The following is a 17351-nucleotide window of genomic DNA, read 5'->3' as shown; positions in this document are numbered from 1 at the left end:
GGAGGGAAGGGATGGGATGGAAATGGATGGGAAGGGATGGGATGGGATGGGAAGGGATGGGGAGGGAAGGGATGGGATGGAAATGGATGGGAAGGGATGGGGAGGGAAGGGATGGGATGGGAAGGGATAGAAAGGGATGGGATGGGAAGGGAAGGGATGGGGAGGGAAGGGATGGGATGGAAATGGATGGGAAGGGATGGGATGGGATGGGAAGGGATGGGATGGAAAGGGATGGGATGGGAAGGGATGGGGAGGGAAGGGATGGGATGGGAAGGGATAGAAAGGGATGGGATGGGAAGGGAAGGGATGGGGAGGGAAGGGATGGGGAGGGATGGGATGGGATGGGATGGGAAGGGATGGGATGGAAAGGGATGGGATGGAAATGGATGGGAAGGGATGGGAAGAGATGGAAATGGATAGGATGGGATGGAAATGGATGGGAAGGGATGGGATGAAAAGGGATGGGATGGAAAGGGATGGGCAGGGATGGGATGAAAAGGGATGGGATGGGAAGGGATGGGCAGGGATGGGAAGGGATGGGGATGGAAATGGATGGGGATGGAAATGGATGGGAAGGGATAGAAGGGAAGGGATGGGATGGAAAGGGATGTCACATTTCCTGGGTACCCAGGCTGACGGCGCCTCCTTCTGTCTATAGACGAGCAGACCTCACATGGCTGCCGGGCGTTGTGTTTATCCGCCATGATTGATTATTTTATTTATAACTCGGTTTCCGTATCCCGGGCTTCCAATAAACACACATTGATGGATAGGGCAGAGACGGGGGAGCTCCTTAATGGATGTGTGTGGTGGGGCGAGCCGGAGAAATAGCCCCCCAGCCCCACACAAAGCATTTCAAAGGTGTTCCCAATTGGGCTCTGTTATCCCTGCAGCAAACACATTAAATCAACGAATTTCCTGCACAAATATACATTCACATTCCCCTTCCCTTTGCGGCGTAGTCGGTGTATATGTCATATAATAAGTCATTCATTTTCTTCAAAGCGGCAATTTTCCTTCGCATGTCTCCAGGGCCGGAGCTCCTCACTTTCTCAGCTTTACCAGGGGAAACTCCATATATAGTCAGTCAATGAACAGCTAATACTAATGTGGACCTTGTATCAGTCCATGATAGGGCCATACAATCTGTAATGAGTCGGGCCTCTTTATAACTTGTTAGGAAGACTCTGGGTCTGGATGTTCAGGGGATCCCTAAAAACTCCCTAAAAATGTTCAGTTCCTTGTGTTGTGATCACAGATAAGCCCCTCTGATCACTGGGGGAGGGGAGACTGAGCAAATACTACCTCCTGCCTGCAGCAGACTGATGACATCATCTGAGCCTAGGCAACTGGAGCTCAATCACTTTAACCAGGGAACACTGTAGCTGTGCCAAATTTTATTCACCTTAAAGTGGAACTCTAGACAGAAAGCTAAACAAAGATGAAATTGGTAGGGGCACTGTTTTACCTACAAAAACATTTGTAATGCTTTTTTTTAGCCAGACTTGTAAATTTACTCACCACCATTCCACACAGTATAGCCAGAGTGTGACAGATCTTCAGATCTCGGAGGAAGCTTCTGTCACCCCCCTTCCCTTTGACCAAGCTGCTGACTGGATGATGAAGCATTGTAATTTAGAAAGGATAGGTGTAATGTACCATCCCTTCCCATCCCATCCCTACGTGATGGGCTTCTTAATAACTGCTGATAATTTTTCTGTAGAACCATTGGTTGGTATTGGTGGGTTAGGGATGGTATAAGTGTTTGGCTTCTTAATGGCTGATGAGTTCCCTATGGGTCCATTGGTTGGTATTGGTGGGTTCTGAATGTTATAAGTGGTGGGCTTCTTAAGGGCTGATGATGAGTTTTCCATGGGCCTGTTAGTTGGTATTGCTTACTTTTGGGTGGTATATAGGCGATGTGTCTCTTAATGGCTGTTATGAGTTCTCCATGGGATCATTGGTTGGTTATTGATGGGTTCTGGATAGTATACTGTAGGTAATAGGCTTCATAATTGCTGATGGTGAGTTGGGACTGTTAGTTGGTATTGATGAGTTCTGGATAGTATAAGCGATGGGATTCTTAATGGCTGATGATGAGTTCTCTATGTGTCCAGTGGATGGTATTGATGAGTTCTGAATGGTATAAGTCATGGACTACTTAATGGCTAATGATGAGTTCTCTATGGTACCATTGGTTGGTATTGGTGGGTTCTAGATGGTATAGGCGATGGGCTTCTTAATGGAACTGTTAGTTGGTATTGGTGGGTTCTGGATGGTATAGGTGATGGGCTTCTCAATAGCAGATGATGGGTTTTCTATGGTATCATTGGTTGGTATTGGTGAGTTCTCAATGGTATAGGCGATGGGTTTCTTAATAGAACTGTTAGTTGGTATTGATGGGTTCTGGGTGGTATAGGTGATGGGCTTCTCAATAGCTGATGATGGGTTTTCTATGGTACCATTGGTTGGTATTGGTGAGTTCCCAATGGTATAAGTCATCGACTACTTAATGGCTAATGATGCGTTCTCTATGGTACCATTGGTTGATATAGGTGGGTTCTGAATGGTATAAGTGATGGGCTTCTTAATGGCTGTTGATGAGTTCTTTATGGTACCAGTGGTGGATATTTGTGGGTTCTGGATTGTATAGGCGATGGGCTTCTTAATGAGACTATTAGTTGGTATTGGTGGGTTTTGGATGGTATAGGTGACAGGGCCACTGGTGAGACAGTGACAGGATCACCAGAGAGAGGGTATCAGGGTCACTTGGGAAAGGGCTGCAGGATCACTGGGGGGAGAAGGAGACAGGGCCTGTGAGAGGATGACCAGTCCACTGGGGGGAGGGTTATAGGACCACTGGGGAGAGGGTGACATGGTCACTATGGGAGAGGGTTATAGGGCTATCAGAAACATGGTGACAGAACCACCAGGGAGAGAGTGACAGGGCCACTGAGGAGAGAGTGACAGGACCACTGGGGAGAGGGCTACAGGACCACCAAGGAGAGAGTGACAGGGCCACCAGAGAGAGGGTGCCAGGGCCATAAGGGAGAGGATGACATGGGCACCAGGTGAGAAAGTTACAGGACCACTGGGAAGAAAGGGACAGGACCACTGGGGAGAGGGGGACATGGTCACAATGGGAAAGGGTTATACTGTAGGGCCACTAGGAACATGGTGGCAGGACCAACAAGAAGAGAGTGACAGGACCACTGGGGAGAGGGTTACAAGACCACCAGGGAGAGAGTGACAGGGCCACCAGAGAGAGGGTGTCAGGGCCATCAGGGAGAGGATGACACCAGGTGAGAGGGTTAAGGGACCACTGGGGAGAGGGAGACAGGGCCACTGAGGAGAAGGTGACAGGACCACCAGGAAGAGGATGAAAGAGCCACTGGGAAGAGGATTACAGAGCCACTGGGGAGAAGGTGACATGGTTACCAGGTAAGAAGGTTACAAGGCCACTGGGAAGAGAGTGACAGAGAGTGACAGGGCCACTGGGGAGAGGGTGTTAGGGCAACCAGGAAGAGGATGATAGGGCCACTGGGGAGAGGGTTAAGTGACCACTGGTGGGACAGTGACATGGACCCCAGGTGAGAGAGTTACAGGAGGACCATTGTGGAGAGGGTGACAGGGCCACCAGGGAGAGGATGTCAGGTTCACTGGGAAGAGGGTTCAGGACCAATGGGGAGAAGGTGACAGGGCTACCAGGAAGAGGATGAAAGGGCCACTGGGAAGAGGGTGACATGGCCACCAGGTAAGAGGGTTACAGGAGCACTGGGGAGAGGGTGACATGGCCACCAGGTGAGAGGGTTACAGAACCACTGGGAAGAAGGTGACATAGCCTCCAGCAAAAGGGTTACGAGACCACTGGAGAGAGAGTGACAGGGCCATCAAGGAGAGGGTTACTGGACCAATAGGGAGAGGGTGATAGGGCCACTTAGAGGAAGGTGACATGGCCACCAGGTAGAAGGTGACAGGACCACTGAGGAGAGGGTGACAGGGCCACTGGGAAGGAGTGACAGGGTCAATGGGGAGAAGGTTACATGACCACCAGGGAGAGAATGACAGGACCCCTGGGGAGAGGGTGACCAGGCCACTGGGGAGAGGGTGACTGAGCTGTGTCCCTTTGGACTGAACTGGGAATTCTGGGTGGGATATTTCACTAGTGGAGTGTTTGGGAGAGAGAAACTAGTATGCGATTCAACTTTCCAGCGACAAGTCAAACTGCAAATTTATTTGGGTGGAATCTGCTTCTAATACATATCTATTTACATGGAAGGAACAATGAAATCTTTCTTGACTGTAGTTTGTTGGAGAGAGCCGTACAGACCAGACCCCATGGGAAAGCCGCGGGAGAGCTTATTTCTAAGCACACGGCACCCCATATGTGCTGCACAACGCGGCGTCGCCGCTGCACATTAAAATGACAAATCCTTTCCTTCTAAGACTTTCTGCATTAAAGTTCAGGAACTTCGTAATGGAGCCGCTCAAGTACTCTATATTGTTTTCATGTCAGCTACACTTTCTGCCCAAACTAAATGAATTACAAATACATTGTATAAACAGGACTCCAATATTAAATCTCTCCAGAAGGGGCCAGATGTCTGAGATGCACTGCAGACCGTTTACGGCGCTGGCGGATGCTGGGCTGAAGGACGTGGCTGCCATCATGTGGCTTTTCTTGATATTGCAGACTGCAAGGATCTTCTAAAACCTTTTTTTTTTCAAACAAGAATTATATGCAAGCAATTGACATCCTTCTTATCAAATGATGATGTCATTGGCGTTAGAAGGTTGGCAGCTAGAAAGTTGTAATGGTGTACAATGAAAACAGTGGCGGCTGGTGCTCAAAATTTTTTGGGGGGCGCAAAAAATGTTTGAAAAAAAATCAATTGCAGCCACTGTGCTATTAAACGCTGCCACTGTGCCCATCAAACAGTGCCACTGTGCCCTCAAATGCTGCCACTGTGCCATCAAACGCTGTCACTGTACCATCAAACGCTGCCACTGTACCATCAAATGCTGCCACTGTGCCATCAAACGCTGCCACTGTGCCCTCAAATGCTGCCACTGTGCCCTCTAATGCTGCCACTGTGCCCATCAAACGCTGCCACTATGCCATCAAATGCTGCCACTGTGCCCATCAAACGCTGCCACTGTGCCCTCTAATGCTGCCACTGTGCCATCAATTGCAGCCACTGTGCCCATCAAACGCTGCCACTGCGCCCATCAAACGCTGCCACTGTGCCCATCAAACGCTGCCACTGTGCCCATCAAATGCTGTCACTGTGCCATCAAACGCTACCACCGTGCCATCAAATGCTGCCACTGTGTCCTTCAAATGCAGCCACTGTGCCAAACGCTGCCACTGTGCCATCAAACGCTGCCAGTGTGCCCATCAAACGCTGCCAGTGTGCCCATCATATGCTGCCAGTGTGCCCATCATTTGCTGTCAGTGTGACCATCAAATGCTGCCAGTTTGCCCATTAAATGCTGCCAGTGTGCCCTTGAATGCCCCCAGTGTGACCCCCGCCCGCTCGCCGTCCGCCTGGCACTTACCCTGTCTTGGTGGGGCAGCAGGGTCCTTCGTGCATCTCCTGCCACCCTCATCTCCTGTCCTCTCCTCCTGATAGGCGTCCAATAGTGGCGCCTGTCGTTTCAGCCAATCAGGTGACAGGTAACAGACCCGAGCACCTGATTGGCGGAGAGGCATTTTAGTGTAAGGAAAGCGAATATTCATTCGCTTTTCTCACACGGCTGAGTGACCTGAAAAACTCCCAGCATGGCACTCGCAGGTCACCTTTTTTGACGCCTATTAGAGCCTATGGCTTAAATCAGATGCTTCAAAACCCCTCCCCCCCCCCCCCCCGCCGCTGTAATTCAGGCGCTCTGTGCCCGAAAAGGGGCCGGACACCTAAATATGGGGCGGCAGCGGCGGCCATAGATAGATTCATGCAATGAACCTCAAAGCACCCCAGTGTGCCTGGGCACCCTGGTTGAAAAAAGCTTGCCCTAAACGGCAAAGTTGATTGTAGCTGTATTAGTGCACTTACTACTTGAGTACTGTCTGTGATATTTTTTAAATGTATTTTTATATAACCTTTGTATATCAGTACTGCTTGGACCTTAGAAAAAGGCGTGTGCTAAAAAGTTTAACTGTTAGTGCAAAATCATAAAAGGGATCACGGATAGTAGCCAACTGTGTTTTAACCACTTCAGGAACGGAAGGATTTGCCCCCCTTAATGACCAGGCCACTTTTTGCGATACAACACTGCGTCGCTTTAACTGACAATTGAGCAGTTGTGCGATGTTGTACCCAAACAAAATTGACGTCCTTTTTTCCTCACAAATAGAGCTTTCTTTTGGTGGTATTTGATCACCTCTGCGGTTTTTATTTTTTGCACTATAAACAAAAAAATTGCAAACATTTTGAAAAAAAAAAACAATATTTTTTTACTTTTTGCTATAATAAATATCCAAAAAAAAAAATTTCTTCATCAGTTTAGGCCAATATGTATTCTTTACATATTTTTGTTTAAAAAAATTGCAATAAGCGTATATATTGATTGTTTTGTGCAAAAGTTATAGCGTCTACAAAATAGGGGATAGATTTATGGAATTTTTATTATTTATTTATTTTTTACTAGCAATGGCGCGAACTGCGATTTTTAGCGGGACTGCGACATTGCGACATTGCGACGGACAGAGCGGAAAATTTATTGGGACCGGTGACATTTATACAGCGATCAGAGCTAAAAATAGCCACTGATTACTGTGTAAATGTCGCTGGCAGGGAAGGGGTTAACACTAGGGGGGCGATCAAGGGGTTAAATGTTCCCTAGGGAGGTGTTTCTAACTGTACAGGGGAGGGGACTGACTCGCTTTTCCTGATCACTAGGAACAGCAGATCTCTCTCTACTCACCTGTCAGAACATTGACAGATCCGTGTAGAGCTGCACAATTCTGGCTAAAATGAGAATCACAATTTTTTTTTTGCTTAGAATAAAGATCATGATTCTCGCGGTGTAACATCTCCTTTCACATCGTACAAAAAAAAAAAAATGGGCTAACTTTACTGTTTAGTTTTTTTTTATTATTTAAAGTGTATTTTTTTTTTTAAATTGTGTTTGAAAAACCGCTGCGCAAATACAGTGTGACATAAAATATTGCAACAAGCACCATTTTATCTTCTAGGGTCTGTGCTAAAATATATATATATATATATATATATATATATATATATATATATATATATATCATGTTTGGGTACTCCAAGTAATTTTCTAGCAGAAAATAATGATTTTTACTTGTAAGCAACGTAAGCAACAAATGTCAGAAAAGGTTTGGTCTTTAAATGGTTAAACTACCTTCATCTACACGCTGGACTCCTTTCCTTTAATAAAAGAACGAAAAGATACTTTGTTTCTACTTATTTCGGTGTTGTGATAAAACCTGGCAGGCTGCCTGGATTTTGTTTTTTTCCAGCTGTGAGAACTCTCTGCACTTGTTAGAAAGATCGTGACATGCTGTTTTGAAGATCGGGAAGGGAAAAAGATCGCGATTTCGATTCCTAACGATTAATCGTGCAGCTCTAGAGCCCCGTTCTGGCTCTCAGCGTCGCGCCACAGGTACGTGCCCCCTATCGCTCTTAAGGCGGCCGACGTACACCGAAAAAAAAACATTTCTCTCTTTTTTTGGGGGGGTTTTTTCCCTCTGTATTATGCTTTTTTAGGCAAATAAACAATTGTAGTTTAACTCATGCAGGTGTGTGGAGATCTTTTTGTTTTTTTATTTTTTCAGTGTTGATGGATTTTTGATCACCTCTGCAGTTTTTATTTTTTGCGCTATGAACAAAAAAATTTGAAAAAAAAAAAAAAATATATATATTTTTTTTTACTTTCTGTTATAATACATATCCAAATAAAAAAAAAAAAGTAAAAAAAAAAAAACGAATTTCTTCATCAATTTAGGCATTCTGCTACATATAAAAAAAAAAATCCCAATAAGCGTATATTGATTGGTTTGCTCAAAAGTTATCGCGTCTACAAACTACGGGATAGGGGGCTTGTATTAATTTATTTACTAGTAATGGCGGTGATATGTGATTTTTAGCAGGACTGCGATTATTGCGGCGGACAAATCTAACACTAAGTGACACTTTTTGGGGACATTATTACAGTAATCAGTGCTTAAAAAAAATACACCGATCAATGTATAAATGACAATGGCAGGGAAGGGGTTAACACTAGGGGGCAATCAAGGGGGTTAAATGTGTTCCCTGGGAGGTGTTTCTAACTGTGGGGGGGATTGGATTCACTGGAGGAAAAGAGAGATTGTGATTCAGCTTATCTCTCACTTTTCCTCCTTGACAGATCAGTGGTGTACTTTGTTTACCCCGGCACACCGCTGCTCCGTCTCTCCTATGAACGATCGGTGGGTTGCGGTGGCCATCAGGGCTGCTGGATCCGCTGATTGGCTCCCGCTGTGTCTAATCACTGTGGGAGCGGCGCGGCGGTGGTGCGCGCGTGCCCCCTAAACCGTGTGCATGAAATCAAATAACAAATGTGACATACTGGGAGGTGGAGTGGCCGTTTTCAGCTCATAGTTAATAAATTCTTGTACAGGTGTATGAGTGTTCAAGGCATGTGGACTCTAATTAACCCCTTGCTGACCAGCCGCCGTCATTATACTGCGGCTGGTTGGCTCGGCTGCACAAATCGCCGTAGCCGTACGTCAGTCCCTTTAACGGCTATAGGAGGTGTGCGCGTGGCCGGCGGCCGCAATGCCCCCCAGCCACCCGCGATCGCTCCACCGAGAGCCAGAACAGGGGATCTGTCCGTGTAAACAAACAGATCCCCGTTCTGACAGGGGAGTAGAGAGAGATCGTCGGTTCCTAGTGATTAGGAACAGCGATCTCTCTCCTCCTCCAGTCAGTCCCATCCCCCCACAGTTAGAAACACCTCCCTAGGGAACACATTTAACCCCTTGATCGCCCCCTAGTGTTAACCCCTTCCCTGCCAGTGACATTTACACAGTAATCAGTGGCTATTTTTAGCTCTGATCGCTGTATGAATGTCAATGGTTCCACAAAAGTGTCCGATTCGTCTACGGAAATGTCGCAGTCCCGCTAAAAATCGCAGATTACCACCATTACTAGTAAATTAATAAATAAATAAAAATGCCATAAATATATCCCCTATTTTGTAGATGCGATAACTTTTGCGCAAACCAATCAATATAAGCTTACTGCAATTTTTTTTTTAATCAAAAATATGTAGAAGAATACATACCGGCCTAAACTGAGGAAGAGATTTTTTTTTTAAATTGTTTGGGATATTTATTATAGCAAAAAGTAAAAAAATATTGTTATTTTTTTCAAAATGTTTGCAATTTTTTTTGTTTATAGCGCAAAAAATAAAAACCGGTGAGGTGATCAAATACCACCAAAAGAAAGCTTTATTTGTGGGGAAAAAAAGGACATAAATTTTGTTTGGGTACAACGTCACACAACTGTGCAATTGTCAAAGTGACGCAGTGCCATATCGCAAAAAAATGGCCTGGTCATTAAGCGGGCAAATTTACCGCCATTACTAGTGAATAAATAAATAAATAAATAAATAATAAAAATGCTATATATCTATCCCCTATTTTGTAGACGCGATAAGCTTTGCGCAAACCAATAAATATACGCTTATTGCGATTTTTACCAAAAATATGTAGAAGAATAAATATTGGCCTAAACTGATGAAGAGATTTGTTTTCTTTTTTTCTTTTTTGGGGATATTTATTATAGCAAAAAGTAAAAAATATTGTTTTGTTTTTTTTTGTAGCGCAAAAAATAAAAAACACAGAGGTGATCAAATACCACCAAAACAAAGCTCTATTTGTAAAAAAAAAAAAAATTTTGTTTGGGTACAGCGTCACACGACTGTGCAATTGTCAAAGCGGCGCAGTGCCATATCGCAAAAAATGGCCTGGTCATTGAGCGGGCAAATTTACCGCCATTAATAGTAAAAAAATAAATAAATAATAAAAATGCCATAAATCTATCCCCTATTTTGTAGACGCGATAACCTTTGCGCAAACCAATCAATATACACTTATTGCGATTTTTTTTACCAAAAGTATGTAGAAGAATACATACCGGCCTAAACTGATGAAGAGATTTGTTTTATTTTTTGGGGATATTTATTATAGCATAAAGTAAAAATTATTGGGGTTTTTTTTTTCAACATTGTTGGTCTTTTTTTGTTTGTAGCGCAAAAAAATAAAAACCGCAGAGGTGATCAAATACCACCAAAAGAAAGCTCTATTTGTGAAAAAAAAATTAAAAAATTTGTTTGGGTACAACATCACACGACCGTGCAATTGTCCGGTGAAGTGACGCAGTGCCGCGTTGCAAAAAATGGCCTGGTCATTAAGGGGGTAAATCCTTCCGGGGCTGAAGTGTTTAACTTTGTTTTGAAGACTGGGTTGTGGTTTTAAGAAATTGCGGCGGGTTTATGTTTTGTCATTTTAAATGGAAACAGGGATGGAATTCAACTGGACGCCCTCCAGGCCATTTTCATGGTTTGCTTATCCATGACCACAAATCTTGTGTGGGCAGAGTTCCATCAATCCAAAAGGAAAATACCCTTTGTTTTACATATACAAGGATGTCTTAACCTTTGTCATAGCATTTGGTTATTTTTTTTTTTTTTTTTACGAGTAATTATGGACAACATAATAATAGAAAAATACATATCTGATGCAGTCCATCAATACTTAGGTACCTAGTTAGGTTGAAACAAGACACAAGTCAATTGTGTTCACCCAATAGAAATAAAAATGAATCAATAAACAGAAAACCTTCAGGCCGGGTTCACATATGTGTGGCAGTGGGTTCGTGCTTGGGGTCCGGTGCGTGTCCGTTTACCAGTTCAGGTGCTATTCAGGTCCGAATTTTTGCCTAAATTCACATCTGAACCGGACCCAAACACGCACAGGACCCTTTTTCAGTCCAGACCGCGGCCGCCCTGGACATGTGTGACCCGGCTCCATTGAGAGCCGGTCACATTTGCCTGTCATGCAAATTAAATAAGGGGGAAACCCGCATCCCATTTGCCTGTCATGCAAATTAAATAAGGGGGAAACCCGCATCCCATTTGCCTATGTTTGAACCCAGCCTCAAATAAAGAACTAGACATGTGCATGACGAAAAAAATAGTTTCGTAAAAAATTTGTTTTGGTAAATGCGGTTGATTCATTCAATTCATATTCGGAATTCGTTTTATGTCTTCTTTCAAATTTTCTTCAAATTTACCTATTTTTTTTTTCGACTCTAAACGTTCAAACCGATAAATTTAGAATCACAAACCTGCTTACACAGTTGCCCGCATTCTCCACCGTGTTTGAAAGATTATCTCAGCAGCTGGCACCTTAAATAGGCACAGCAAATAGTAGGACCTGCGTGCAATTTGTTTTATATTACATCCACAATATACAGGCATCACAACAGTAAAACAAAAAAAAAAAAAAAAAACAATAAACAAAATCTTATCTACTTCCTCATACTAAGGCCTCATGTACAGTGTTGCTGATTAATGGAGGTTTAGGAGCAGCCCAACTGCTGAAGAGAGAGAGAGAAGGAGGAGAGGAAGAGAAGAGAGAGAGGGTGGAGAAAGGGAGGGAGAGATGGAGGGAGAGAGAGAAAGAGAGAGAGAGAGAGAGAGAGAGAGAGAGAGAATGAATGAGAGAGAGGGGGGGGGGGAGAGAGAGAGAGAGAGGGAGATTGAGAGAGAGAGAGAGAGATGGGAAGGGAGAGGGAGATGGGAAGATGGGGAAAGAGGGAGGGAGGTAGAGAGAGAGAGAGGGAGAAAGGGAGACAGACAGACAGAGATCGTGGGGGAGAGAGATGGAGAGAGGGTTGGAGAGAGAGAGATAGAGGGAGAGAGGGAGGGAGAGAGGGAGATGGGGAGAGGGAGAGAGAGGGACAGAGAGGGAGATGGGGAGATAGAGGGACATGGGGAGAGGGAGAGAGAGGGAGATAGAGGGAGATGGGGAGAGAGGGAGGAAGAGGGAGATAGAGGGAGATGGGGAGAGGGAGATAGAGGGAGATGGGGAGAGAGGGAGGAAGAGGGAGATAGAGGGAGATGGGGAGAGGGAGATAGAGGGAGATGGGGAGAGAGGGAGGAAGAGGGAGATAGAGGGAGATGGGGAGAGAGGGAGATAGGGAGAGAGGGAGGAAGAGGGAGATAGAGGGAGATGGGGAGAGAGGGAGGAAGAGAGAGGGAGATAGAGGGAGATGGGGAGAGAGGGAGGAAGAGAGAGGGAGATAGAGGGAGATGGGGAGAGAGGGAGAGAGAGGGAGATAGAGGGAGATAGAGGGAGATGGGGAGAGAGGGAGAGAGAGGGAGATGGGGAGAGAGGGAGAGAGAGGGAGATAGATGGAGAGAGGGAGAGAGATGGGGAGAGAGAGGGAGGGAGAGGAAGATAGAGGGAGATAGAGAGAGAGGGAGATAGGGAGAGAGAGGTGGTGGAGAGAGAAGGGGAAAGAGATGGGAAGAGAGAGAGAGAAACAGAGACACACAGAGATTGTGGGAGAGAGAGATGGAGAGAGAGAGGGGAGAGAGATAGAGGGAGAGAGGGAGGGGAGGGAGAGAGAGGGAGATGGGGAGAGAGAGAAAGAGATGGAATCCATAGTTAAAGCGGTGACGTAAAACACGTATGTAGCCAATAGCTTTCGTCTCTTAATTTATTATGAGCATGCGTGGCACTTTGTCCGTCGGATTTGTCTACACACGAACGGAATTTAAAGGATCGGATTTTGTTGTCGGAAAATTTTATAGCATGCTCTCAAACTTTGTGTGTCAGAAATTCCGATGGAAAAAGTCCGATGGAGCCCACACACGGTCGGAATTTCCGACAACAAGGTCCTATCACACATTTTCCATCGGAATATCCAACCGTGTGTACGGGGCATTAGGCTCCATGCACACTGGAGATCATAAACTGCAGTTTATTGGAGTTTGGGCATTTTTTTTAAAAGCCCATAAACTCCACTCTATGTTAGCCTATGTGTCCATGCACAGATGGACATTTTTTAGCTTTAATGAGCAGTGGAGTTTATGGGCTTTTTTCTGAATGGCAGAAATTCACTTTCAAAGTGCCGTTTTTTACAGCCAAAAAAACGCCAAACGCCAAAAAGCGCTCATAAACGCGCGTTAATTAGCGCTCGGCGTTCTATTTTTTCAGTGCATTGTGGGAGTTTGGAATGCATTGTGAGATTTTTGGAGTGTCCTCTGTTTATTTTTTATAAAAAATGCCCATATACGCTAACGCTAAAAAACGCTCATAAACGCTAGTACAAAACGCTGTTAAAAGCACGTTTTTCAAGCAGCGTTTTCTGCCAGCAATCTGGCGTCCAGAAAAAGCTTTTTTGAGCTTCAGTGTGCATGGAGCCTAATACACTAACAGAGCTGGGACCTTCTCCTGCCCAGGGGCCCCAACACTTCCCCCAAAACCAAAGTCTTTGCCGCACAGGCTGCGTAATGTCATTTTTAGTGGCCTGCTGTCACAATATATAATAACACCATGAATCGCACAATGTTTATGGATAAAAAGTTTCCATCGTTTGAGTTTTATAACACAAAAATATAACAGGCATTGATGTTGAAACATTATACATGTTCTTTTTTGATCATAAATTTCCTTATCAGCAATAGAAAGGGATAAATAAAATAAAATGAATTGGAATAATTCCAAAGAGATAAGATTGGTACTAAAAGAAGTACAAAGGTTTTGATTTTTTTTTTACAACTAGCGATAGAGGTGAATAACAAGCTAGATGAAACGAAAATCATCAAAGCAAAAATAAAAGAAACATTGTTAGAAATTAAATTGACTCCAAAACAGATATATTGTATACTTGGTAAAAAGGAGAAAACAGACTTCAGAAGAAGATCCAGGACACCTGGGAAGAAGAAAGGTCTGTTAGCAGGCTTCGCAACTGATGATGGATTTACAACAAGGAACATTTTTGGGGATTTTTCTTTTAATAATGATTTTTTTTCCAATGCTTGGATGTCTATTTCTTGGTTGCATTCCTTTTTTTTTTTTTGTGAAGGAGTACCTCTTACATACAGACGATCACATTTTTCGGCTAGGAACTTTTTCAACCAAAAAATTGAGAACCTGCCCTCAATCTTTTGCTGGCTGGAATTCCGCCAGCAAAAGTCCGATGGAGCATACACGCGGTCGCATTTTCCGTCCAAAAGCTCTCATCGGAGATTTGCTGGCGGCATTTCCAATCGTGTGTACGGGGCATTGCTAATTCAGGTAGGGGACAATATCTATGGGCCCCCTCTTTTTAAGGGAGTTTCCAATAAACCCCCCACCCACACAGACTCTCACAAACACTGGGCCATAGGGACATGGTGCCTTGCCTAGTATGGTTCAGGAAGGGGGGGGGGGGCGCTCACTGTAAACCCTTACACATGCTCAGTGAAGTGACTATCCTTAGGTGATAGAAGGAGATGAAACAAATCCCCCTACACAAGTTGTACCTATTTCTTAGCAGTCTTCTCTTCTCTACATCTGTTCATAGTCCAGAATTTATCAAGCTTGTTTGAGCTTTTAGAAAACAGGGGGGTGGAGAACTGAAGTTACACTCTACAGAGCTCAGTGAGGAGAGCTCTGAGAGCTGATTTGAAGAAAGGGACACCCCCATTCACACAGCACACAGGAACAGAGCTGAGGTTGTCAATCACAGGCTGTGTGCTGGAGCTCCGTCCCATGTCATTTTTTGATCTTGGTGTCAGGAAAATCTGTCAGACGGTGCTCTGAATAGAGACGAATGCACACTATAGAGGGATACGCTTTGTATATTTCATGTCTAAGGTTTGCATGCTCAGATTAAGGCCCTGGTATGGATTTTCTGGAGGACCTCACAATTTTTGTTCCATTCTTGATTTAAGTCAGAGGCATTACGTTACAATTCACAGAGGTCCAGTCAGTAAAATTTTTCTTCCAGCAGAGATCAGAATTTTGTGTGATTACTCAGATTCTACTCATCACAGCCCGCCACATTTATATCATAGTCCCCTTCTAACATCGGTGTCCTCAGTCCTCCCGACCATCACAGCCCCCCCCCCCATTTTACATCACAGCCCCCATACATCAATGTCCTCAGCCCCCCCATCACATAAAAGTACTCTTTAACATCACAGTTTCTCCAGCTTTACATCAGTTATCCCCCATATCACAGCCTTGCCTTTTACATTACTTTTCCCCACTTTACATCACAGAACCCCCCTTATTTCAGTTTCCCCCACTTTACATCACAGCCCCCCCTTTTATGTCACAGCCCCCCCTTTTATGTCACAGCCCCCCCCCCCTTTTACATCTCAGTGCCCCCCACGTCACATCCACCCCCCCTTTATTGCACAGTTCCCCCCTTTTAGTCCCCCCATCGTAGCAGTGTCATTAGCCCCCTGCATCCCCCTTCATAGCAGTGTCCTTAGCAGTGGGGGCTGGTGGTCAAAATTTGGGGGGGGGGTGGCAAACAGACCTGGCTGGCCCCCTCACTTGCACCAGCCCCCCCTACTGGATCCTCTCACACTATCGACACCCCCCCCCATGCTGGATCTTCTCACACTACCGCCAACCTCCCCCCCACCACGCTCGATCCATAGCCTTACCATGTACTGCGGGAGGGGTGCAGGGAAGAGACTCTTGCTGCCAGGGCTGATGCTTCTCCTCAAGGCTGAACAGGAAGCGGGTCCTGAGACCCGTCCTAAGACTCCCAGCCAATCAAGTCTCAGGACCAGCTTCCTGATTGGCCGGGAGGAGAAGCAGGAAGACAATAGCAAATATTAATTCGCTATTGTCACATAAGTGGTTGAGCTCACCCTTTCTTGAAGCCAATTAGAGCCTCAGGCTCTAATCATGTGCATCAAAAAAAAACCCATTGAAATCCATGCGCCCCACATGTAGATTAGGGGGCCAGATGCATAGATAGTGGAGGCGGCCTGTGCTTCCTGCATTATGGGCCACCACTGGTCCTTAGGCTCCTTTACCTCCTCTTCATAACAGTTTCCTCACCGCTCCTTCCCTTATATAGCAATGTTTGCAGCCACATGTACAGTCCTACCTTACACAGGGCAGATCTTGCCCAACTTTTCTTGTTAACAAGCTGGTGATCAGTTGCTAGGAACACCCAATGTCTTAGCAACCAATCACCTGCTTGCAGCTCCTGCTGTAGGAATGCCCAGCCTGCCACTTCTCCTGTCCTCCTGCAAGGATAATAGTGAGGCAGTTGGGGAAAAGAAACAGGAGCAGAACCAATGGGGCGGCCTGGCAAGAAAGAAAGAGTCAACATTTTTTTCCTCAGTTTAGGCCGATATGTATTCTTCTACATATTTTTGGTAAAAAAATCACAATAAAGGTATATTGATTGGTTTGCGCAAAAATTATCGCTTCTACAAAATAGGGGATAGTTTTATGGCATTTTTACTATTATTTTTTTTTAATTAGTAATGGCGGCGATCTGCGGTTTTTATCATGACTGCGACATTATGGCGGACACATCGGACACTTTTGACACTATTTTGGGACCATTGTCATCGGTGCTATAAAAATGCACTGATTACTGTGTAAATGACACTGGCAGGGAAGGGGTTAACCACTAGGGAGTGATCAAGGGGTTAAGTGTGACCTAGGGAGTGATTCTAACTGTGGGGGGGATGGGCTACACCTCACATGGTAGCGATCACTGCTCCCGATGACAGGGAGCAGTAGATCTCTGTCATGTCACGGCAGAACAGGGAAATGCCTTGTTTACATCTCCCTGTTCTTCCGCTCCGTGACGCGATCGGCAGGACACCCTCAGACATCGAGTGCATAGGTCCCGCAGGCACGGTCATGCTGTACGTGGCGGGCGCTAGCCATGCCAATTAAAGGGGACATATAGGTACGCCTATTTGCCCACCGCTGCCATTGTGCCGACGTATATCGCTGTGCGGCGGTTGGCAAGTGGTTTAAAGCTACCCATACATGGTTCAGTTTTTTGTTCAGCCAGCAGTCTGAATTAAAAAAAACGTAACCGATTCCCCCATCTGCACGCTTGAGGTGGATGGAGGAATGCTCCCCAATGTGCATTTGTACTGTGACAGTGGGGAGACTCCCCCGCTGTCAGAAAACACAGATCAGCCCTTGGCTGCAGCCACTGATCAAGCAGCTTTTATCCGACAGGGCAGGTTGAACAGAAGAAGACCAGTAAATTGAATTATGTTCAACCACATTGGCCACACATGTATCGAAATTTGGCAAAATAGTTGAATTTTGATCCATCTATGGCCACCTTATATGTTTA

Source organism: Aquarana catesbeiana, linkage group LG01 (genome assembly GCF_042186555.1).
Source record: "Aquarana catesbeiana isolate 2022-GZ linkage group LG01, ASM4218655v1, whole genome shotgun sequence".
Lineage (NCBI taxonomy): Eukaryota > Metazoa > Chordata > Amphibia > Anura > Ranidae > Aquarana > Aquarana catesbeiana.
This window is presented reverse-complemented; position numbering follows the sequence as displayed.